Source organism: Rattus norvegicus, chromosome 5 (assembly GCF_021556685.1).
Source record: "Rattus norvegicus strain SHRSP/BbbUtx chromosome 5, alternate assembly SHRSP_T2T, whole genome shotgun sequence".
Classification (NCBI taxonomy): Eukaryota; Metazoa; Chordata; class Mammalia; order Rodentia; family Muridae; genus Rattus; species Rattus norvegicus.
In genome coordinates this window covers 956550-982617 of record NC_141538.1, presented here as the reverse complement: position 1 = coordinate 982617, position 26068 = coordinate 956550, and the positions used below count along the sequence as shown (strand labels likewise).

The 26068-nt window shown below is 43.4% G+C and overlaps 1 long non-coding RNA gene and 1 pseudogene across 1 annotated transcript; one reads left to right on the top strand and one right to left on the bottom strand.

Annotated features, from left to right (window-relative positions):
• The window catches only part of LOC148005534 (polyubiquitin-C-like), a 1830776-nt pseudogene that overhangs the window by 995473 nt on the left and 809235 nt on the right, over positions 1-26068 (bottom strand).
• On the top strand, positions 14340-25294 carry LOC148005548 (uncharacterized). Its single transcript, XR_015620587.1, has 3 exons — positions 14340-14592; positions 15299-15605; positions 25063-25294. It is a non-coding gene; the product is annotated as an uncharacterized LOC148005548 (long non-coding RNA).

Here is a 26068-nt window from a genome sequence, read left to right as displayed (position 1 = left end):
TTACCAGGCAAGAATGTGGTCTAGAGACATACAAGCAAGCAAAAATACCTTTACACATAAAACGATAACTAAAAAAGGATCATCAAAATGTTACATTTTTATGTTTTAAGCATTTTAGCACTTCACCACAGTTTTAAATGCTGTATTTAATGGCCTGAAGATAAAAATGTGGATCAGAGAATGGCCACTAAAAGAATACAGAGCATTCAGGAATGCTTAAATAAATGGAATACAAACCCAGAGGTCTAAGAGAATTTTGAGAGAGTCTGTACTGTTATGTCTATCTTCCTTTCACATTTCCTATATCTTTAATAGGGTACAGAGTATGGAACTATGAATTATATTTCCTAGGTGACTATCAAATCAAGAGTGTGCATGTGACTAAGTTCTAGCCAGCAACATATGAACCGAGGCCACAGTCAAAATGTCTGCCATTTCTTTCTTTATGTTTACCCTCCCTAGTACTAAGGATCAAATTCCAATATTTTTAAAGAAAGTTGCTTAATTTAATATCAAGAATGTATGTGTGAAGAGTCAACATCTGGTGTTGAGCATTGTCTTATTTTGGCTCCCCAAAATACCACACTTCCAGGCCTGAGGCTCCTGGAGTCCTTTAATTGAAAATAAAGAGTTGCCATATAAGCAATGACTGGGTAGAAAGACAGAAAGACAGGGCAAGGGTTTGAGAGAGGGGAGAATAAAGAGAATCACCATGATCCATATTTAGAAGGATCAGATTTAAGAGCTGCAAGAGAGATAGCAGCCTACAATATAGGTGGAAGAGAATAGGACCCCATAGGGAAAGTGGAGACTTTCCCAGAATGTAACAGAGCAACAAAGATAAAACACAGATTTAATCATAGATCCCTCCTGGGATACCAGAGGGAAATGTATGCTAGATGTCAGGAGGATTAGAAATGTCCAGCCATTGGGCTTACTCGAGGCATATCAAAATTAACTGATGTGCGTGCATGTGCGTAAGTGTGAGTGTGTGTGTGTGTGTGTGTGTGCGCGCGCGCGCGCACGCGCATGTGCATATGCATGTCTGGGCACGTGTGTGCTTAATTCAGAGAAGTCTTGAGCAGTGCTATGACTAACTATGGAGCCAAAGCAGAAAAATGGATTCAATGCTACAGTCTAGTACATTGAGGTCTCAAGGGAGGTGTGCATTAATCTGGATATGGGGCTTCACAGCCCAGTCAGCCACTGCACAGTTTACTCAGTTTCAACTTCTTTTAAAGGCAAAGCAGGATAAAAGTTTCCCACAATTTATAGTTCTCACCAGCTGCTGCTTCCCTACCAATAGCATATCTTGGATCAAAGTGATGCAAACCTCTTTGCAAACTGAGAAACTTGTCAGCAGTCCAACTCTTCGATCTGTTAGATGTGCTGTTGTCTAACTAACCTATAAATAAAGTAACTTTCTCACGAGAGAATGAACATGAAGGCCACGTCCTCAGGTTTGCAGCTTACTTGGCAGTAAGAGTTACCAGAATCCTCTGCTTAAGGAACTGTGCCTCCTCGGTATCTCAGTATGCTTGGAGTGACCAAACCATGCTAGTGTGCCCTGCAGCTGGCAAGCTAGGAGCAGTTGCTTCCTGTCATTTCTCTACAGTAGACTAAAATAGTGTCAAATGAAATCCCGTAGAGAATGGCTAGGCAGACAGAGTGACCCGTGGTCCTTAATAGCCAGAGAAATGCTGCCCTCTGTGGATTAGCTGCCTACCTTTGGGCCAGCACAGGCAATAGAAAAGTCTCAGTACTTGCATCAGATCCAGTTTTTCCAATCTCTTGGCCTGTGCCGTAGTGAACTTAAGAACACTTAGTAATTTTAGTATTAGTAATTTATTCCACATTTCAGCTACAAAATTGAGATTGTGCCAAACGGGAAAAAATGAAACAAAGTACATAATTAGTAGTCTTAGGTGTAAGAATCATGGAGTTAAGAGAATTATATAACCCTTGTCCTATAATTAAACCTGCAAGAAGACCCTCTTGGAAGTGTGGGAGAGTGAATGGACAGGAAACCGGGAAGGGGAATAACATGGAAATGTAAATAAAAAATATACCTAATAAAAAACTAAAAAAAAAAAAAAGAAGTTCCTCTTAAACTTGAGTGTGATCAAACAAGACTAAGCCAGAAAGGAACATTCTGTTCAGTTTTATGCTAGACTCAAGAACAATCATATACAATACACGCATCTATCACAGACATTTTTTGTCCTCTCCTGCACACATAGAAAGCCATGGGACCAGAAACTCAGAAAATAAACTTCACTCCAAACACAAGAAACAAATTAAAATAACAACAACAAAAAAGAAACCTGGTTTGGTGGCACACACTTGTGCTGGGGAGACAGAGACTCCATATCCTCCCTAGCCAGATGGCCAAGTCGACCTGTCCTATTTATGGCACCTGAAGAGTAACACCCAAAGTTGTCCGCTGGCCTCCAGACATGCAAGCTCACATATGCAGAGCCACCAGGCCAAAGGAGCCTGTAAAAGGTTTTTCATGAGCCAATAAGATAGCTCAATGGGTAAAGGTTCTTGTGTCGCCAAGCCTGATGTAACCTGGGACCTACACTGAAACCTGACCCCCACCAGATGCTCCTGACCTCCTTGTTTTGTGGTTTGGTCTGTTGCTCTGCATTGTAATGCTAACTGCAGACCCCCAAGGCCTGATTGTACCAGAGACAAGAGTCCACAAGTAACCCAAGTGATGAGATGTGATCTTTTCCCCAAATTATTTCTGATAAGTGAATAAAGATGCCAACAGTCAACAACTGGGCAGAAGACACAGAGTCAGGGTTTAGCATTCCAGGACTTCTGGCATCAGAGAAGAACCATGAGGGGAAAAGAATGTGAAGGGAGGAGGAAGCCTCCATGGGTCAGGTAGGTTGGCTAATTGGAGTTAAGAGAAGCCCAGACATAGGAAATTTAATTTTATAGTGGGATTATTGGCTGTGAAACAGACATACCATCAAGAGGATCCATATCTGCCCAGCTCCTTTGCTGATTAATGTAAATATAAAGCTTGTGGGTGTCTTTTATCTAGGAACTAAGTAGTCAGAGGAAGGGGAGAAACCCTGTGTGAGGATTAAACAATTTCTACAACATTCACACATACAAATCCTGCCACACACACACACACACACACACACACACACACACACACACACACAAATAAAAATAAAAATTGTCACTTTTAAAAGGGGGTAAAGGAACTTGTCATCACCCATGAGGATCCAAGTTCTATAACTACAGTCCATGGGGTAGGAGGATGACATCCCCACTCATTTGTCCTCTGGTCTCCATACACACACAGTAACATGTATAGACATATGGACACAGAATACGTTAATGAGTTAATTAATTAATTAATTAAAAGTTTTTCTAATTATCTGCTCTTGGCCACAGCTCACTCTGTCTTTGCTTTACACAGCTCAACTCCCCACATCTGCCTCCCCTTCTCTCATGCCTGTCATGCTTTCATGTGTGTTTCTCCTCCCTTAGTGTCCATGTTTAAATCTATATTCGCCTTCTAATAAACTATAGCTCTGGTGATTAGACAGATACTTCCCAGGTTGAAAGAACTTGCTGTGCGATCATGAGGCCTTCAGTCCAAATCCCAGCATCCTGCAAACACCAGTCACTACAGCTGCCAGGAATCAGACAACATCTTCTTAGGCAAAAATAATGAAATACTGCCAGTAATTTGGATGAACATACACTTATGAATATATGGCAAAATGCAAAACTTTGTCCTTTTAAGATGTAGCCCACAAAAAGAGTGAGTCAAAGGGAAGTAAACATACTGGTTTCTTTTATACCATGTGAACCAAACAAGTACTCTTATCTCTACAAATCTGTTCCTTTCTCATAAGCCAAATTTAAACAATGCTTTGGAAAACTATCCACCTGGACCTGGATCATCCTGCTCTGTTGTCTCCATCTTGATTTTCCTCACCTCTCTTTCTCCTCCATCCTTCCTAGAGATTTCCCCACCTGCCCTTCCTTCTCATCCAATGATAGGGTATGCCTTATCCCGGACTAGCCTTGCTCCATAATGGCATCACCTTACACAGAGCAGTGCCACAGATTTCAGCAGAATACAGGAGAGGGATGGACTGTCGAAATAGGATGCTCAATGTTCAACACAATGATGTGAAGGGTCAACATCTAGTCGAAATTCTGTTCTCAGACAGAACAAGGCCTACATTAAACTCCTGGGCTTGGCTATTTCTGTAGATTTCTAATTTCTCAAAGCCTAGCTGAGGAGCCACCCATTTAGTTGAATGCTACCTTGTTCAATCAATGTTTAGGAGGGTTTTTTTACCCTTTTACATCAATATGGGAAAGTTCGCCAACAGTAATAATAGTCTTGAATATAAGATCTGTTTGTCAAGTCCATTTTCCTCATGAAGAACTAGTATAAAAATTGAGGACCAGCATGAAGGCTCAGCAAAAGGCTTTTGCCACAAAGCTTGATGATTTGAATTCAATACCTGGATCACATATGGTAGAAGGAGCTACCACCCACAAGTTGGCCTCTGACCTCCACACCCATACATGTATATACATACATACACACAAAAATGCGATGAAAATTAAAAACGGAAAGCCTAACAAAATTAATTATAATTCAGCCAAGGTACCTTTAGTGCAATCCAAGTTGCTTTATCTTCTGCTGACTTAACAATACAGAGGGGGAATGGAAAGAAATGGCCTATTGTTTTGACTGTGCCTAAAACCTCAAGCATGCCCAAGAGAAGGCAAGCCTGTAGGATGGGCAAGGTCCTAGAGGGATAGTACCAAAATATCATGACACAGTAGAGAACACATGTAGTCAGAAACTACTTAAACAGAATGTGTAAGTCCTCAATACACAGGACACAGTTGATGGTGCTTGGGGTGCAATTCTTCGGGGCCCTGCAGCGTGTAAAATACATGACACTTGTGTTATATAACTGTCTGGGATTCAGTGAATCTATATGCTTCAGTTCTAGCTTTGGATAACCTCAGCGGACCTTTGTGGAGTTTTTTATCAGTAGAGTAGCTCTTTACCTCCTCATAACCTTATTATGCTTTAGGCTTTTATTGTTTTATTTTTCCCTCCCACTATTTAAAGTTGACCAGAAGAAAAGGGTTGTGTTGAGGCTAAGTTGGTTGGTCTGGTTTTCTTCTTGGAGGTAGGCTTCTGAACATCGAAATATCTGAATGGACCACCTCACCTCTAGATCCCAATGAGGGCTTTTCAATAGAACCCAACTGAAATTGTCTGATTGTTTCTTCTCATAGATCAGGAAAAAACAACAGTGCCATTTCAGGCCTCTTATAGAGGGAGGGGCATGTGGCTGCCTCAGTATTCTGTTGCTCGTGATTTTTGTAAGAACCGAATTTTTAAAGTCTGTTAATGTTTCACAAAGAAGAAAGCACAGTTTGTGGTATCCTATAATTTTACAGCTTTACATTGTGTGTTTCTTTTAGGAGAAACCCTACCCAGTACAAGCCATCACATGCACAGAATGTCCAATGAGTGGGTTGGTTCTCCACAGTCCTTGGTGTAGTATTTAGTTTAGTCATTTACATTCTTTTGTATATGAACCCCAATAGGCTTATATGTTTGAATACTCAGTCATCAGGGAGTTGAATTATTTGAGAAGGATTAGGAGGTGTGGCCTTTGGGAATAGGTATGGCCTTATTGGTGGAGGCATGTTATTGCAGGCGTGGGTTTAGAGGTTGCAAAGTCCAGTGTATCATTCTTGGATATATTAGGATGTACAGCTCTCAGTTACTGCCCCAGCACCTTCTTATTTGCTTCTGGCCATGATAACGTGTACTGATTTTCTAAAACTGTAAGCAAGCCCCCAATTAAATGTTTTCTTTTACAAGAGTTGCTTTAGTCATGGTATCTCCTCATAGCAATAGAATAGTGACAAACACAGAGTTTATTTGACTTACAATTTCAAGTAACAGTCCATTATTTCAGGAAAATCATAGGAATTGCAGGAATTTGAGGCAGATGGCTGACAAATATTCACAGTCAAGAGTAAAGAGAGCATATCTGCACGGATAGTTACTTAGAAGCTTTTTTTCACCTCTATATATAGTTCAGGGCCCAACCTAGGGAATGGTGCTGCCCATAGTGAACTAGGACTTCTTACTACCTATTCAAACATATGAACCTTTGGCAGCCATTCTCATTCAAGCCACCATAATCCCTTGTTCCCTAAGTTGATTCTTGCCGGGATATGTAATGACAGACAAATAAGACTAGAACAAAAATTGGTACCAAGAGTAAGATAGTCGTTGGGTGCTGAGATTAAAAAAAAAAAATTCAAGATATCTACCACCACCACCACCACAACCACCAAAACGTGCCTATAGTCCAACATGATCGAAACAATTCCTAAGTAAGACTCTCTTCCCAGGTGATTCTAGATTGTGTAAAAATGACAGTTAAAAATAGCCAACACAATGACCAAAACAAAGAGGAAAAGCAGCCTTAGAATATAGCCCCTTTTTCCATCACTGAGAAAGTGAGAACTCACTACTGCCCAGGATAATCTTGACAATAGTATTTCAGTAGGAAGAGACATGCAGTGTGTGACATGACATTCTACTACCAGTAAACGATACCATCTCAGTGGAACCCACTCTTCATTTAGTATTTTATGTTGTGGTATAATGTGTGATGCTCATTCTCCGAAGAATTCTGAGAACTTTGCAGTAATTCTGTATGGCTTACAATCCCTGTTCCTGCTGCTGGATTAATGAAGCATAGCTATATTTATGGGTGAGGTTGCTTTTCAGGCCATTCAGATTTTCATTTAGCTACTGTTATCTGTTGGAGCATGAGTAAGCTACTTAAAATTTCAAAATCTCAATTTTTTTATCTCATACGATGTGATGAAGATTGCAAATCCATTGCAATGTCTATTATGTAATAAATTTTCAATAAATTATGAGAACATCATCAACAAATCTAGACTGTAAGCTTTTAAAGGGCATTGTGTCATATTTTTTCAGTCTAAAGAATTCAGATATTTAAAGTCCTCTAATTTTATGAGGTATGTCCAGTTGAGCACATATAATTCTAGCTTCATGAAAATCTGGAACACAAGAACTGGCTGGCAGAATTAGAGATTCAGCTGTTGCCCATGTTTTGAGGGAGGTCAGAGGTCAGATAGCGTGGGCTTGAAGTTTGGTTTTCACTCTTGCTGAGTGGGTTCTTGGTTAAGGCAGGTAATCCCTCTACACTCCATTTCTGTATCTGAAAATGAGGCACGATTACCGGATAAACAAAACAGTGGAAAGAGTGCCCAGGCCAAGCCCTGTACGTTATAGATGGCTCAGTTAAGGCTTGCTATTGTTATCATTGACTTCAGGAACATCGTTCTGGCTCAAATACCAAGTTCTAGAGGACGTGCTGGTGGCCAGCAGGTCACATGTAACAATAACAGGTGATTTGATTTGGGGAAAAGCACAGCATATCTAGGCAAACAGCACAAAGAAAGCCAAAGACAACTGGAAACATGGCTGCTTTCACTACCCAGTGGAGACAGCTCACACTGATGTTTTATTTGGGCAGCCATGAGCTCTTTCTGCATCATCAGAAGTACACCAGCATTTATTTACAGAACACTGTGTTAGGGCAACTGGGAAAGTCTTAAAGGAAATGAAAAGTAGAACCTAAGAGAAAGAGAGTCTGGGGAGGGGAAGACTTCTGTGTGGAGGACATAGAGACTGATAGAATATACTTAAGTATAATTTGTGTGTGGGTTTGCTTCTTGTTTTTCTTTGTTTTTTAACTCAAGTCTCATGTATTCCTAGTAACAATCAAGAATGCAGCAAGAATGCAAAGGATCAGGGAGTGGATTATACAGGAGAAAGTGTGGGAGTTAGGAAAGCCATTCTAGTAGTATTTTTTCCTATTCATGTCAGCAAGGGTTTACTGAACATCCCTGTGTAGCACGTCTGTGCTGTGAAAAATAAGATAAAGAGATACTATGCATCTCTGACCACATTCCAATGACTATGCAAAGCCAGCCAGGAATACATTTGTAAAGCTATCTCTTGTCCTGTGATCAGAGAAACAAGCATTCTTAAGTGACTACATAAGGTAGATAAGAGAGGACAGAGACAGAGACAGACAGAGTGGGTCAAAGATATACCATGACAGGAAACTACAGTTCACACCCTGGGGCCTTTGGGAATGACAGACCTAACTAGAGTACTGGAGAGTTTAGATGAAAGGCTGAGAAACATATGCCCAAGTATTAGGCATGCAGAAAGAGCAGGTTCTTTGGAACATCTGCAGGTGGGAATGGCAAGGAGCAGCATCCGCTGAGGTATACCAGGATCCAGCTGTTTTTGCAGATGGGGTACTGGAGAGAAACAGTTCAGTATTCTGATGATGTAAGGCTGGAAAGAACAGGATATATCAGAGGAGATACAGAACAGCATTAGCTTTCCAGGAAGGTGGGGAAGCTCCACCCAAGCATGTCAGACAGAGATATACCATAGATTTGTTTAAATTTTATGGACAGTGCAGAGTTAAGTGTAGAGTGTATTAATAAGGCATAGGAATGCCTACACATAAGAAAATCTTATGCCAGCAGCGGTGTGTTTTCTCTCACAGTGAAGGGGTGGTGACAGGAGGGCAGTGACTGATTCAGGTACTCTGCTCTCTGCAGTTTGGCTTTGTCATGCTTTGCTCTCCTAGAGGCCATTCTGCCATAAGAAGATGATTGGTTGAGCACAGGACCTTGCAATTGTGTTTAATAATACAAGAGTGGGATATAAGCCAACAGTTACTTTATCATCCATCATAAAGGCCCTTCCAGAGACCAACAGCCTCAGTAGATTTCTGCAAGTCAGGTACATACCATCTCCAATGGCCACCTTTGGTTGTAAGAAAAGCTAAGCAAGCAGTAATTCTCCTTGTATAAAAGGTCTTGGTATGGGAAACTGGGAATAAACAACGAATAAGTTAAGCTACCATTTCTTCTACCATAGGGAGCAGGTGAGATACAATGAGGACCTGCAGCAGGCTAATGGTAACAATACATGCCTTTAGAAGAAACGTGGAATTTAGAAATTCTTCTAGTTCTTGATTTGGAGTCTCAGGGGAAACTCAGAAAAAGGCTGGATATAAGTTTAAAAGCCAAAGGCTCAGGGCTGGGTCTGAGACTCTAGCTGTGATGAGGGGCCATTAGAAGAGTCCAGACACTCCAGGATGGCATGGAGCAGAAAGAGAATCAGGTCTCAGAAATGACATGCTTTTAGAGCAGAGGCATAAAACAAAGACCTTAAGGAAGAATATAAGGAGATGCTCAGAGAGGAGAGCCGGGCAGAGAATTTCTAGAAAGAGACTCCAGAAGGGCGAGAAATACCAAAGAGGTCTAAAGGTAAAAGGCTGGAAATTGCATAGAGAATTTTGTCATATGATTTCATAGCTGGTCTCGATCTGAGCCATCTATTGGTGGAAATGGAACAGTCCATTTCCCTGTATTGTAAAGGAAGGCAGCTGGCTAGTGTAAATTCCTTCTCAGCAGAGACTCTAAAAATGCAGAGGAAGGAAATCAATGCAGTAGGAAGTAGAGAAAAACATTAATGGCTTGACTGGGGTATAGTTAGGGATTAGGAGAAAGGCCAATAGAAAGGGAATGGTAGAAGACACAGGAGACACTTGTAGGAATGAGAAAAGGCATTCAGGCATCACCCTTTATCCATGGGTTTGTATTTTATTGCCTTAGTTATTCATGGCCAACTACCTGCAGCCCCCAAACTTCCAGAAATAAATAATGCATAGGTCTTTTTCAGTAAGTCTTATTAAAGCATCTTGTTCCATTCTGTTTTTAAATGCCTCTATGGCTTACTTTTATTATGATTTTTAACTACGTGTAGGTATGTGTTTCTGCATGTCTCTGGTTTCCACATTCCCTAGAGTATGAGACAGTCCTGAGTTGCATGAAGTAGGTGCTCAGTACCAAACTCAGGGGCTCCATGAGAGCAGCAAATTCTTTTAACTGCTGAGCAGTCTCCTGCCCCTTCAGCTGCACCCAATTAACAACTCAATGCTGTCCTAGGGGTACATAGAAAAAGCCCTAACACACAGTTTCAGACATCCAAGGGATGTGTTCTGCAATGGAAGAGGTAGCAACTGTAATCATGACTGCAGGACCAATTTTAGTTGTCTGTCAGAATGGGGGCCACCATTCCTAGCTTTGCTGCATTTAGAATCTGAACAGTATGAAGCTTTTGAGTCCAAAGAAAAGAAGAGGAAGGCTGTTGGGAAAGAATCTGAATGCCCCCCATACCATCTCTGTATTTAAAATTGTAGGAAACCTACATGCTCAGTAACACAGACGACAAGACTGCAAGACTCACAGTCGTTATACACTGTACATCTTACATCAAATACTATCTTGCGCGTGGTATTTCTTAGGCACAACATAATTCCCCGTGAGCCTCAGTCTGAGAAGACGTGCTAATTTGCCCTATTCTATTTTTTCACAGGCCATCACACCAACCTTGGAATATAGTTGGATAGCAAAGTTATGCAAAGAGTCCCTGAGTACTACAAGAGCTGGTCTACACAGAGAGTGTGCTCCTCTGACTTTGCATGGGGCATGCTTGTCTGACAGTCCATGGAGCATATACTTCTGGCCTGTCCTTGGAGCATGCTCGTCTGACTCACCATGGAGCATGCTCCCCCGCGTATGCATGGAACGAGCTCTTGAGAACTTGCATTTATCTGCACACAGAGAACAGATGTGCTTTCATTTTCCTAAGCAAAATAACAGGAAGTATCATCATTCTTGAGGTCACAGTATTCATAACAGGAATGTGTGGAGAGTCACGTGAGATCTATTGGGAAGCAGGGTGTCTGGTTCAGTCCCTATCTTGAGGGGGATAGAATAATCTCAGTTCTCAAATGGTGTCAGTCACCGTAAGGACCCAATCCAAGAGGACTAAACACTTCTGTAGTCCCTTATAATCTGAGCTTGAAAGGGGCCTCTGCCTCTTCAGCCAGCTGGGCAGCTCACAGAAATTCTATCCTTGCAAACGGAGATATAGGTACCAGAGAAGCAGCTCTTCCCTCTGATTAGTGGAACAGCTATGACAGAAATTGCCTTTTCCCAAAGACACAAAGTGACATATTAAAGGAGAAGCCTCTCTTTTGGTGCCATGGAGTCATTTAAAAATAAATGTAGAAACTCCAAAGAATGTCTGTTTAAGCACAGCTGTAATTCAGGGACACAAGACAATTCACTTCAGCCAACTCTGCCGGATTCACTTCTTGATCCTCAGATTATGTAGGAATCAAATCCAGTACTATCTTTACTTTCAAAGTCAGTTTGCCTGTTTTGCTGGTGACTACATGGTATGTTAGAGCCTTGTACTTATGCTTCAGTTTCCAAACCTGATTGTGATCATGGGCCGGTAAGGTTGAGGACCAGGTCATGAAAGCCCTCATAGCTTACCCACCTGGGTAAGCTTGCAGGAATATTGCCAAATGAATGAGAGACTGATGAAAACTGGAGTACAGTAGTGGGTGGGTTGCTAAGCAGCCTGGTAAAGAGGATTACAAATTAGGTCCCATTAGTAGAAAAGGTGGGGTGGACAGTGAGAAAGACCGCTGTTCTGGGCCAGCAAAACTGGGTCCTAGTCCCAGGACGGCTTGCTTGGCTTTACTCACTCAACAAATACTCCTCGAATTTCTAGGCATTTGACAGGCTCAGAATAAGACAACATTTCTTCTCCCAAAACATACTGAAGGTGTCTAATTGGATCACAAGAGAGATATGGGAAGACATTCCACCTTGCTAAGTAAACGTGGGGTATGTGCTGAGCAAGAGGCTTCTAAATCAAGTTGTTGTCCAGGAAAGCATTCTGAAGACTATTGCTTCATGCCTTGAGGGATACAAAGGGTCATTTGTAGACTGGTGGAAAAATTTGCCCACCACAGGGAACAGGACTAGTGTTCTACATCATGAAATGTAGGAGGTGGCATTTGACAGCTGGTAGCATAGCCAGAGGTGAATCTAACCTAAGTTACGTTGGAAAGTAAAAATGCCATTGAGTCAGTACAATTTGCAGTTGAAGGTAGAAGTCTAGAGACAAGACAAAACTGGGTTTAAAGATAAACTTTGACATACACCAGTCACGTGACAGTAATCACTTATAAAACAAACAAACAAACAAACCAAAAAAAAAAAATACTCCTCAAGTTTAGTTTCCTTAGGAGAGTGTTCTCCTGATTTGGTTATCTATTGATGTCCAGCAACTCCTCTCAAATGAAATGCCTTAAGACAACACATATTTAGTACTTCTCAGGGTCATTATGAATTAAGAATGTGTTATGGCTTAAATGAGGCCCTTGCTTCAAGGGTCTATCACATGGCTGCAACCAAAGTCAACCATGGTTGTGGTGCTATCTCAAGACTCCGGAAGCTCATTTACAGATCTCTTGGCAGAGTTTGGTTCTTGCTGGCTGGTGACCAGAGGCTCTCTGGAGTTCTTTACTATGTGTTGCCCTCCTAAGGCAGTATATAGCTTCCTCAGAACCAGTGGAGATATGGTGTTGACTGGCAAGACAGAAAGGCCATTGAAGTGAATTCTGATCACTATGGCCCCATTCTGTTGGTCAGAATTCACAAGCTAGCCTACCCTTCTCAGGTTGGCAGGGGTGGGTTGTTGGAGAGTAGGAGTGCATGGGAGGATGGGCATTTATACAAGAAAGAGAACACTAGGAAATCAAGCTGTGGGGATTCCATCTTTGATTTTGGTTTGCCTCTAATTTGTAGGCTAGACCTCCAGTCAATGTTAGAGCTATTGTTATGCTGAATGGAGGGATGCTGAGCCAGAGGAGAAATGTTGAGCCAGAGGCAGAATGTAAGGTGGGTGGAAGAGTAAATAAGGTTAAATAAATAACTAAGAGTAAATAAGAGTAAATAATTTGGACAAGTCAAATGGCCTCCTGCCTCTGAGACACCATTTTGTCCTCAGCAAAATGTAAATACTTGGTCACAGGGGGGCAAATGAGGCAAAAAAAGTGCAAGCTTCAGTTTGTTTTCTGAGGGAGAAAACAGCTCTCTCCAGCTTGCAGGGACAAACTGCTCTGGGCCTTTTCTGTTGTGTTGATTAGGAGTCTGTCAGTCTGGTATCTTCAAGGATTTTAGTATTTGGCCCCTTGGAGCCAAATATTAAAGAAATATATTAAATAATATATAAATAATTAAGAATTACATGGCTGGGAAAAACACAACGAGAAAGCTGGTTTTGGGAGTCCTTTAAAGTATGTCTAAGGCTTTTTTAAAAACTACCTTTGCTTCTAAGGAGCCCGTGGCGGGTGGGCCTAGCTGAGAGAAAATTGGCTATACGTGGGAAATTTCACGCTCCTGATAATAAAATGGTAATAAAATCTCATCCAGCTCCCGAGGCTTAGAGCAGAGGGGATGTTTATGGTTGAGGGGGTTCCCCAACACAGGTGCACCTCACAGGTTGTGAGGTTTCCAGCCCTACAGGGCAGCTGGGGTTATGGACTCTGTGGCCTCCTGCTAGGGCAGTTCCTTCACTTTGGGAGAAAACACTCAGTTGTCCCGCCCTGGCGCCCGGCAGCTTCACTCCAGGCTCCAATTGAATGGTGTCACACAAAGTGGGATTCACAGTCTGCGCTGGGGTGGTTTGCCCCAGGGAAGTAAACACCTGGGGAGGACAATTCAGAGGGTGGCAGTGTCCTCCCAAAGGTTAGCCAGTGATTGGGGATAGAACTTGGGAGTCAGCCTTTCACAAAGGCAAGCTTCTCAGCAGGAAATGTGGGTGGGGCGGAGCAGTCCCGGGATAGAGACAAAGCTTCTTTGAATCTTTATCAGATGGCCTGGCCTCTTGCGAGAGGGGTACCTGGGACGCCAGGGCAGGGAGAAAACTCCAGTGTGTAATCTCATTACCCTCCCTCGCTCTGCCAACCTAGAGCGCACAGTCGCTTACAGCCTACAGCTGCCCGCGCACCGAGTGTCCCTCCAGCCCAGGAGATCACCTCCTGCAGCGTCATTACCCATACTGGAGAATCGTGGGTAGCCCAGGAGTACTTGGGACAGCCCAGACCAGATCTGGCCAACAGTCTCACCTTCCCAGGCTGGCTGCTCCACCAAACTACAGCAGTCTTAGGAAACCTAATGAGAACCAGTTGTAGTGGCCCCTGGCATACTTTCTCAGAGTCGCTGATTGGTCAGTGGCTGAGAGCTGTAGCCAATCAGCGCGGTTTTTGGGCCCGCATTGCGGACCAAAGGTCCCAGTGGGCATCTGGCAGGCACAGTGGCCTGCAGGACTCGAGGTGTGGAGGGCAGAGCCAGGGAGGAATGAGCATGTCTTGGGACCCCACAGCCAGGCGCCATCACCGCCTATCGCTGCTCCTGGTGCTCGTGCTGCTGTCACGAGCTGGGGGTCTGCGTCCTGTGGAGCTCTTTCCTTATGGGGAGTTGTGGGGAGATCGGCTGCCACAGGAGGGCAACGTTGAAAGCTCCCCGGCTGTGAAGCTAGCAGTACCTCTCTGCTTCTACAGTGACCAGTTCAGCAACCTCTATGTAAGTTCAGCTCCCAGAGGTGCATGGCTTGGTGTGGGGTTGTAGTTTCTTCCCAGGGTGTGGAGCAACTAACCTCAACGTTTAACTGTCATCGCCGCTGGGGACCGGGCTTAGCAGTGGCGCTGCAGCTTCTTGATCCCTACTGTGGAGGAATAAGGATCATTTCAAGGGAGAGCTGGAACCGTCCCCCTCTACTTCGACTTCCCAGGCAGGAAGATGAAGTTGAGGCTGCTAGTGCAGTTTGTGTTTAGGGGCGGTGGGAGGCTGTGCACGCAGGCATAGCAATCTAATTAAGGACACGGCGCCCAAGGTGTGCAGTGGTGGAGAAAGATGAGTGGGTTCAAGAGTGGCCGCACCTGTGGGTCGCAGTGCACTTGAGCACTGTCGCCAAAGTTGAGTTTGTTACCCTGAATGTGTCTCTACCTGCAAAGAGGAGGGGGTCTTCTTGACCCGAGTAGAACTCAGACCTTAGGTGCATTCGACTGGTGGTTGCTCACCACCAGTTTGAGCGACCACCGTTTTGCCCTTTAAAAATGTTTATGTGGGGCGGGATTCACGTGCCACTTCATGCAGAGCAGAGAACAACCAGTTTTTTTTTTTTTTTTTATCCCACCCTCTGTCGGGTCCTAAAACTCAAGTCATCAGGTTTGACAGCAGAGTGCCCTTACCTGCTGAACTGTCTCACCGCCCTGTGGTCTTATTGTAGGTGGGCACCAATGGCATCATCACCACCCAGGACTTACCCAGGGAGACTTAATATGTCATTGATGATTTACCTACTGACTTACCAACCATCGCCCCATTCCTGGCTGACATCCACTCGAGTCACAGCAGTGGCTGGATCCTGTATGGAGGACACCTCCTGGGCTGTGCTGTGTCTGGCTGCTTGCTACCTGTGCACAGGCTTCCCATTGACCGGGTCCAGCTTCCCCACTACCCACTTCTTCCTGGCCACCTGGGAGCAAGTGGGCGCCTAGGAGGAGGACAGGCTTGGGGCTGCATGGTCTGGAGAGGTAAGTGAGGGGTACCCTGCAGCTGAATAAACAGAAGGGTTGGGCTTGAACAGGAAACTAAGACATTGGCTAAGAGGCATTCCCTTGATTCTGCTCCTCAACAATAAGAAAATCGCTTAGTAAAATGAGGGACTAAGGTGCAGATACCAAAGACTCTGAGGGAACTTAAGGCCCTTTACAGGTTTTTTTTTTCTTTTTTCTTTTTTCTTTTTTTCTGGAATAACCTTTTGTTGTGGTAATATGGTAGACTCTCCAGCTAGAGCTTCCTCCTGACCCATCTTGATTCAGGGATTCCATTTGGGTAGGTTTCAGTGAGCAAGCGATTTCTCCAGGATAGAAGGCAGAGCATGTATCAGCCTGTGCGCTGGAGGTTAATGTACTAGGGGCATGGCAGGCACAGTGTCTTTCAGAAGAGCAGGGTTCTGGGATCTGATGCAGGAGCACTCAAGGGTAGAGAAGTTGTCCCCTCTGAGGACTGCAATTGGTTCCTGGAAGTAGGCAGCCTTGAACGATTTGAAGTGGGGAGTCTGACGTTTATGTTGTTCCTTTTGTTTTGCTTTTGATCACCCCCCCCCCATGCATCTCAGGTTGGCCTCAAACCTCATAATGGAGGATGATCTTGAATCTCTGATCCTTTTGACCTGACTGACCTGTGCTGAGATAGTGGGTGTGCAGCATCACACCCTACCCATTTGATGGGAACTGAACTGAGAGTGCAGGCTGACCAGGCACTCTACTAGCTCAGCCACAGTCTTTCTGGTGACCTTAGTTAGTAAGGGTCGAAGGGCAAACTACTTAGACAACTGTTAAATAGTCTGTTTGTTTACACCATCAGACTTCTCTTTAAATTTTTAAAATTGTGTTTATGCACATGTGTCATATGCCTACAAACCGTTGTATGCAGTGCCCATGGAATACCCTGGACCGGATTACCTGCAGTTGTGAGCTGTCATGTGAGTGCTGGGAAATGAACATGGGTCCTCTGGAGGAAGAGCCAATGATCTCAACCAGGGAGCCATCCCTCTGCTCCCCTCTCCTTACCTACTTTCAGGAGTGTTTTATACTGTCTTCTCGACACAGTCCCACAGGATAAGTACAGTAATAACTGTTTATATCACAGAAGAGAAAATAATTTCCAAATCTGCCTTAAGTGAGGCAAAGTCACCTTAGAAGACATACTTTTCCCCTTTCTTACACTTTTCATGCAAGACCCATTTTCTGTACACGAATCATATAAGTAGTTACAGTAACAATCGCTGCGCTTTTTCTGAAGACATCTAATAAATAAGGTTAGTGTTTTAGTGTTCATTGTGGCTTTGGTGCTGGGACAGTTCTTGGAGCCATATTCAGAGGAAGTGTGAACTGGAGTGAAGTTGCTGTGAAGGATGCTTCTGATGATAACCTCACTATGAAATTACTGTTCTGCTGCTCCCAAGGAAAATTCAGCTGAATTAGCTAGCCACTGGCAACAGAAAAAACAAACAAACAAACAAACAAAAATTAGAGCAAGAAGCATTTGCACTGAGGCTCCGGGGTCTTGAGGCTGCGGTGGGTCCCAAGTGTTTTAGTGTTTATTTGACGTGAAGGTTACAGCCCCAGAGAGATGAGTTTACTACTTAGGATTCGCATTTCATTAGCAACATTTCATTAGAAACAGTCTTTGACAGTTTCCTTTTGGTGTCCGTGCATGCGGTACCTGTGTCTCTGTGTGTGCCTGCGCATGTGTGCGCATGTGCAGGCACACACAGACATTCATGCATGGCTCACATTTGTGTGGAGATGCATGTGTGTGCAGACCAGAGAAGAACTTTGAGTGTCATTCCTTAGGCACTATCCACCTTTTCAAAATTATTTATTTGTTCTGCATATGTGTGCATGCTTTGACACTGTGGTAGTCACAGCACAACTTCAGAGTCAGCTCTCTGCTAATCCCCCTTGATGGGGTCTGGGAATTGAGCTCTGGTCATCAGGCTTCGGAGGTAAGTGCCTTTAACCTGCTGAGCACTCTATCCAGCTCCCTTTCAAATCATTTTCAGGCACACCTCCCCCTGACCCAGTACTCAGCAGCTAAGCCAGGATTGATTGCTGGGTGACGAGGCTCGAGGAGTTGCCTTCCTTCTTATGGGACTACAGATCTGGGACTGACAGACACCATGACTGTTTTTGTTCAGTGTGTATTCTAGGGATCAAACTCAGGTGCTTATGCTTGAATAGCAACTCCTCACACTGAACCATATTCCCAGCTCTTCCTTCAATTTTGCAGTTCTGGGAGTTGAACACAAGTCCTCATGAAGGTTAGCTAAGTAAGTCCTTCATGAATGAGCAACATCCATAGGCACAGTAATTCTTTCATTACACCTTCCAGGTACTTGTGTAGTCAGGAACAAGGCAGAAAACACTTGCAGCAGTGGTCTTGGAAGACACAAGCCCTCGGTCTTCATTTTCTAAGCTGCAGATTGTGGTAGTGCTGACTTTTTAGGGTTGTCATGAGAATTAACCAAGGCGATGTGTTGTTCCTGCCATGTAACGATCTTGTGGTAGAACTCCTTTATGTAAGGACTTGGTTGCTTTATTTCATTTTATTCTCTCTCTGTGTGTGCATGTATGTGTACGTATATGTTTACATGCTACATGTGAATATGTATGTCTATGTATGGTGTGTGTGTATGTAAATAATCTATGTTTATGCTGTATATGAAATTGTGTGTCTGCATGTTCATGATGTGTATGTATGTCTGCATTTGCACATTATGTGTGTGTTTGTATATGTTTGTGTGTGATGTGTGTGTTTGTGTATGGTATGTGTGTACGATGTGTGTATGTGCATGATGTGTGTGCTTGTGTGTGTCTGTATGGTGTGTTTATATGCATATGGTGTATGCATGTTGTGTGTGACTATGTGGTGTTTGTATGGTATGTGAATACTGCATTGAGGCCACTTGTGTGTGCATGATATTTATGTGGGGTGTGTGTATGGTATGTGTGTAGGACATGTATGGTATGTGTTTTTGTATGATTTATGTGTGCACGTAGCAGGGTGCACATGCAGAGATTGGGAGGAGATCCTCCCAGTACCAGTTCTCTCCTTTTACATGGGTTCCTGAAACTGAACTCGGATTTCAAGGCAAGGTATTTATTTACCTTTCGAGCCTTCTCTGGACCTCTTTATAAGTACTTTTTAAATGGAGGGTTTTCCAAATTACTGTTTTGGGTTTTTTCCCCTTTGTTTTTCTTATCTTTTTCTAGGGGAATTTGGTGGGGAAAATTCTGTAGCTTTCTTGTTTTTTAACTTTTCCAAACATCCATATTGTTCTTCATATATTGCCATAGGCTGAATGGGCTTCAGGACTTGTTCCATTCGATGAGGTTTTGAGCACAAGATGTGTTTTCAATTACTCCTGTGGAAGGCTCTTCTGAATACTTTGAAGACCCTGGGATTGAACTCTTGCTTTGATAGATTTTTTTTTTTATTTCTGAGGTAGATTTTGGCACACACGAATCTCCTTTGCCTGGATGATTCTGTGATCTCTACATAGTTTTCTTACATCTGTTATAGTAATATTAATATTAGTCACTGGAAATGATATCAGAGGAATAATATCTTTACAGTGTGAAATATTTCTGCTTTCTTCATTCCCTCCAGGATGTTCACACTGGGTGTGACAGAGTGTTCTACCTGGCATGCAAGAATGGCATGGTGCAACTGCATTACTAAAATGAACAAATGTACATTTAGTTAATCTGAGATTTTTAAACTGTCACTTCATAGAGCAAAGAGGTTATGGCCGGAAGATCTGAGTAATGATGGGTACCATTTTTTGTTGTTGTTGCTGTTGTTAGGGTTGTTGTTGTCCTCATCGTGGTCGTTGTTGCTCTGTGTGTTTTTGGTGTCAGGGGAAGGCTGTTGTGTTCTCACTGGGGAGGAGGGTGTTATCTATAACTGAGTTAGATAGTATGTCGAAGGTTTTTGTTGATGAGGAATTTCCTCTGGGTTGGAAGGACCACAGGAATGGAAAGTGAGTGTGAGTGGTAGGAGAGCTTGCCCTAGTCTGGGCTGCATCCTGGGAGAGGGATGGGAGCGTGGAAGTTGCTTCAGAAAAGGATGGAAACATTGTATCTGTAGTCAGGAAGCAGAGAAAGATGGGTGTTGCTTCTAAGCTTTCTTTCTTCTTTGTATGCAGTGCAAGCCTGAGCCCAGGGAATGGTGGTGTCTATATTTAGGGTGGGTCTTCCCTCCTTAATTAATCTAATCAAGATACTTTATCAGAGACATGCCTGGTGACTGTTTCCTGGATGGTTATAGAGAGCATCACAGCTGGTCCCTGGATGCTTTAACATGGAATGGTGTGTGTTGATTTGGTGCAGAGGTGACAGTTGTTGATCAAGAACTTTGGATTTAGCTGGAGCTTTTAATTTATGGAGCTAGAGTCCACAGGAACAGTACGTGTGTAATTTACCACATGTCAGTGAAGACAGCGAGGATAGAGAATAAGTAGATATATGAAAATGGGTTGAAGAAAACTGTTTAGGTGTCCTTGAAGACTACATATGAAGGAGGATACACTATGCCATCGTGAAAGCATTAGGCGTTCTCTTAACTCTGCAGTACAGGGGTGAATTTGGAATACCCCAAGCACATCAGTGTCCCCATGGGAATGGGGAAAAAGTAACATACAACCAAAAATCGGAGGCCAGAATCAGTGGCCTTACACTTTCAGAGAATGTGTCCTTAAGGAAGACTGAGCATTGAACTTTGTCCCCCCAGGAAGGAATCACCTCATTTCTTATTTTGTTATCATTTTGGTAAGGCTGAATAGTCAAATCCCTTGTTGTAAAGATATCATTCTGCTGGTTGATGTTTTACCCTTGTTGGATGGTATGTTTGAGAAGCCTTCTGGTTTTCTGTCTGAACAGGAAACTGGAGACCTTGCAGCTGGGCAACACTGACCTGATCCTCTTTGTACTGCTCCCCAACCTGTGGAGAGATCCTCTCCTAGCTGGCACTCTCTCTTTCTCTTTGGGGAGGTTGGGAGGCCATGACTCTTGTACAGGTTTTGGCAGTGCAACTGAGGGCTTACCTTCAGAACCAGTGTGGAGGACTCTTGGAAAACTTGTCTCTGGGAATGTGAGGGCCTTTCCCTTTGGAAAAGAGTCAGACAGAGGGGATCTCTAAGGAGAGGCTCTTCAGGGCCTATGAAGTGGCCTCTTAGTAATTCTGTAGCCCTGACAAGGGGTTCATGTGTGGCAGATTTCAAGCAGCTCAACTCTTCCGGAATGTACTTTGGGATCATAAACTATATTAAAAGGAAGTTTTTGTCGTTTTCTCCCCTGTTATTTGCCTCTTTTAGTGGGGATGAGGAAATTAAAAACTCTCCATCTGAAGTGAGTGCTTCGCCAAAAGGTGACACAGAAAAGACATAGAGCAAGTAAGGCACTACATGTGCAGATCTCCAGGTTAAAAGTCAGGATCTCCCATCACAGCCTCCTCACTTCTCCCCAGACCTCCTCCCCACTGCCTTCTGATCTCCACATGTAGACATCCCTTATCATATGGAATTTCTCTATATTTAGAGCCTTGGTTCTCCCTTATCTTGTGAAGCTGACTGTGGCCACCATACCAGGAGATTCCACAGTTGGTTATTTAAGGATTGGATTATTAGTTCGGCTTTTTATCTCCTACTTGAACTTTGTTGTGACTGAAATAAAGCTTTGGCAGCCTCTGGCCCTACCCTGACTGATGATGGATGACGCATGTTCTTCATGTACCTGAGTTGGAAACTTAGAGGTTTTGACCTTTCTGGGGAGGGTCAAGCCCCGCAGATGACATACTTGAGGACTACAGCTGCAACAAATGTAGAATGTGGGGACTGAATTCATGAACTTTTTTTTGAAAAACAAGGAAGGTAAGCAGACTCTTCCATTTAGAGAATACAGAGGAGCTACAGAGTTTTTTTTTCTTGAAACCATATTAATATCTGCATTTCTTTGTCTTATTACCCAAACCTCAAAGCTGTACTTTAGCATTACGTGTCAGAAAGGTAAAAGTAACATTTGAGATGTTCTAGAACAAGGCAGAAAAAAACACAAGGACACATTCGTTCCTTGTATTCAGTTTTGAGGTTCTTGCTGTGTCAGTTTGTCTTGTTTAGCAAAATGAAGAGGTAATGATACCAATAAGTGACTTCTTTTTCTTCTTGTCAACAACCTTCTTTATAAAGCGAGTATTCGTAAGAGAACTGTCTCCCCAGTTCCCTATTAAATTGTAAAGCATATATGATCTAGTGAGAGAAGCCAACTACAGCGTCTAAGCCAGTGGAGCATCCCTTAACTAATTCTTTGGTGGAAGAAGGTGGTAATGGCAGAAAAGGTCCCTTTGAAACTCGGTAAATGAAATATCAGGGAGTAATTCCACAGTCACCCTGGTGTTAATTCAGACTCCAACTCTCATCTAGGTCTGCTTTGGCTCCCACAGTGTTTATCTTCATTCATTGGCTGCCACTGTGATGCTACCCTACCCCACTCTGATGTCCTGGACACTCTCCTTTTTCTGTTGCCTCTGCCACCATGCCTGTCCCCAGTCACTCTCCTAAAATTCCAGTCCTGGCTGTTTCTCTCTCCTATAATTCAGGCTCTTGGGGCATAGTTTTTTGGCTCTGTCCTGACTGCAGCATCAAACATAATGTGGTTTAGAGGGTAGACAACCCCGATGAATTAATATTCAGATGGGTTAGTGAGTGGAGGCCAAAGCCAAACCAGACAACCAACAGGAGCCAAATACATACTGGAAAACCAACATAGTAGGTGCTGAAGGATGGAAGGGGTTCCGCAGGGAATCACAGTCCTCAACCCCCTAAAGGCAGTGCTTGCTGGTAAGGATTTTCTTGGGGCAGGGAAATATGGACACAGCATCAAAGCACTTAGTAGGAGTGGGGACCCTTAAACACTGTGTAGAGGGCTTAGTGGAGCTGAGCCTGGGAAAGGAGATTGGGTCAGAGCAGGTGTCCTGGAATGGCTTGTTTGGTAGAGTTTAGTTGACTGTCTATTGCAGGGTATGAGCTGTTGGGTCTGGCTGGCTTCCACCATTAATCATTGCCTGACCTTAAGCAAGCCCTTGGGTCTCTTTCTTCATCTGCAATGTGACAAGATAGTTCGGGTAGTAAAGAGATTGAAAAGGAAAGGGAGTTTGGCTGTGAAATCAGTAAGGATGCCTTTTGATCAGCTGCTTCCTTACTGAGTGTTGCCTGCAGTAGGCAATGGGTGGATGCATAGATGGATGGATGCATGTCTTGCTGGATGCACGAATGTTGGATTCATGGATGGATGGATGGATGCATTGCTGACTGGCTGGATGTATGCTGGATGAATGCATAGATGGATGGATAGATGCATGCTGGATGGATGCATAGATGGATGGATAGATGCATGCTGGATGGATGCACAGATGGATGGATGGATGGATGCATAGATGGATGGATGCATAGATGGATGGATGCATAGATGGATGGATGCATGGCTTGCTGGATGCATGCTGGATGGATGCATAGATGGATGGATGCATACATGGATGCATAGATGGATGGACGTATGGATGTTGGATGCATGGATGGATAGATGGATGCATGGATTGCTAGATGCATGGGTGGGTGCATGCATGGATGCTAATATGATATATGGATGCGAAAGCCATTCAGACACAAAATAAAACCTGAGGGTATAGGAATGAGCAAGTCAATTTTGGTCCTTGTCCAGAACTCTCAAAGAGTTTGGACTGGAGAAGCTTACAACCTTACCACTTTTAAATACACTGTTATAATGTTATTTGTTGAGAATTTCATACATTGATACAGTATATTTCAGTATATCCACTTGAATAATCCCTTGAATACAGAGAAGCCTACTCATGAGTGAGGGGCCACCACTGCAGTATGGTCCACTCACTAGGGACCATACCCCTAAAGAAAACCCTCCCCTAACAGTTCTCAAGTTACAGAATCTTCTCAGCTGCAGGCAGGGGCTTCAGTGCCCTACCACATCCGTGTGGGAATGTTGAGTGGTTTGCTCTTCTGCTGGACACCAACTGTACTGAGTTTGTAAGTTCAACGACCATATCATGAGAACATGTCATTGTTTTGATCCAACTCCTTCCAACCTTTGGCTCTTAAACTCTTTCCACCTCTTTTCTTTCCAATATTCCCTGAGCCTTGAGGTAACTTGATACGGTGGGAGCTTCTGTGGCTGAGCTCTCCACAGAGAGTTCATTCTCAATACTCAGACTAGTTACGAATGAGTATTAACTACCATCCACTGTATGAAGATGCTCCCCCAATGACCACCGAGAGCTGTGTTAATCTTTGAGCTTGTAACTGGTATAGTTTGATACTATATATCCATTTAAGAAAATAGTAGTTATGGTTCACTCCCAGGGCTTATGAGCCTCTCTGCCATGGTTTCCTGACCAGATTTACAATGCCAGGCAAAAGTTTCCTCTTGTAGTGCAGACCTTGAATCCACCCAGAAAATGATTGGTGATCCTCAATGCATTCCTGCCATTTATGGAGCACCCATGAGTACATCTTGCCAGGGCTTTTGTTATGTAGCCCTGAGTAGTCACAGTGGAGTGAGAATAGTCTGCATAACAACTTCTAGCATCATAAAGCTAGCAGGGGTGGAAGCTTCCTGCTTAAGTACTGTGCAGGCAGGTCTGTGTGATGTCTTCAAGTTCTTTGAACTACTTGTGTGGTGTTATCAACTATAGGATCTTACCATCACATTCTGATGGGTAGCCCTGAGCAATGAGAATTGACAACTCTGGTATCATCTCTGTGACATCCTCGACCAACAACTTGAGAGCAAGGTGTCCTACATCTAGCTCTGGACTTTTTGAGAACTTGTAGCCAATGGAAGGAGAATTAACCACCTTGTAACGTTCCTTGTAAGTTGGCAAGTAGCTTTTCATATGGCTTTTGTATTTTAATGTTCGTGGACCTTTTACCTACTTGTATGTCTGTGTGAGGCTGTCAGAAGTCCTGCAACTGAAGTTACAAGCAGGGGTGAGTTACCATGGGCGAGTAGGTGCTGGGAATTGAACCCAGGACCTCTTGAAGAGCAGCCTGTGCCCTTAACTGTCCGTCTCTCTGGCCCTTCATATGGCTTTTTCAAATATCCTTAGTGTTAGTTAGTTCTTCTTCATCCTCTTCCCTGCAATCTTAAATTTATGCATTATTTAACTATTGATCTAAATTGGTAGAAAAGATTTAAAAAAAAGCATGGTTTACAAAATTATATTTGTAATTTGAAGACAGAATTCTAAAGGCGATTATGTTCAAAACCAACATGGGAAAATCCTAAAAAGGATCTGGCCTCCGCCCCCTTGTTGGAACACCTTACCTGTGTTCTGATTTTCTTCTTTTGTTTATTTCTTTGTTTAAGGGTGTCTGCAATTCCTTTTTGTCCACAGCTGAACACTTTCCAGGCCGTTCTGGCATCCGATGAATGTGATTCCTATGCCCTCTTTCTCTATCCTCCCAATGGTCTTCAGTTTTTGGAACTCACCCCAAAGAATCCTACACTGTCCAGCCGCAGCTTCCTGCTAAGGTGGGATTCGGCCAAGGGGAAGCAGATGATGTGAAGAGAAAAGCCCTGTATTTCAGCCTGACTAACAGTGAGCAGTCGGTGAAGAATCTCTACCAGTGAGTAATGTGGAGTGTGTGACTGTGCTATGCACTGGAAGGACATTTAGGAGGGACACTATCTCTAGTGGCCAGAAACCATTTGATAATAACCTCTGGTGGCTTCTAAGAAAGTCGCTGGTTGAAAACCAAGAGCTAAGCTGGACCTCTGGAGCTTCAGGCTGTCCAATATTTAAAAGATTCCTTCTTTTTCCTGCACTATCTGTCAGGCATATAAACCAGAACCAGCAGTGATTATATGTTTTTGCAGAACTACTGGAGCTTGCTGTGAAAAACATTGTTCCTGGGGCTACATAAAAATATCCAGGCATAACTAACTGCCTCAGTGGGCACTTTTCAGGTTAATGATTTCTGGAGAGGAGGCATCATGATTCAGTCCTTCAAACAGGTATTGTTAAGGATTAAATTATGAGTAGTATAATGGGGCGGAGGTAGATGAGTCTTTTATTCATCTCAGGTTTCTTTTGGCACCATCACCAGAAATCATGCTGACTGGTTTACCCACAGCGTTGCCAGAGACAAATCCACTTCTTAGTCTCCCCAGTGGGTTATTCTGCTAGTGGTGCAATAGGTTATTCTGCAGGTGTCTGTCCAGTTGGTGCTCCTAAGAGACTATTGACTTCAGGTGGACACTTTTGTCTTTGTATTTTGCAATACTAGCTTAGCCCACAGTAGTTACGTTGTGGCTTCCCATAGTTGCTTCTCAGTCAAACTAGATCATGGGCAGATAGAGTGACAGAGCAAAAATTTGCCGATCACTTTATCTGCAGAGCA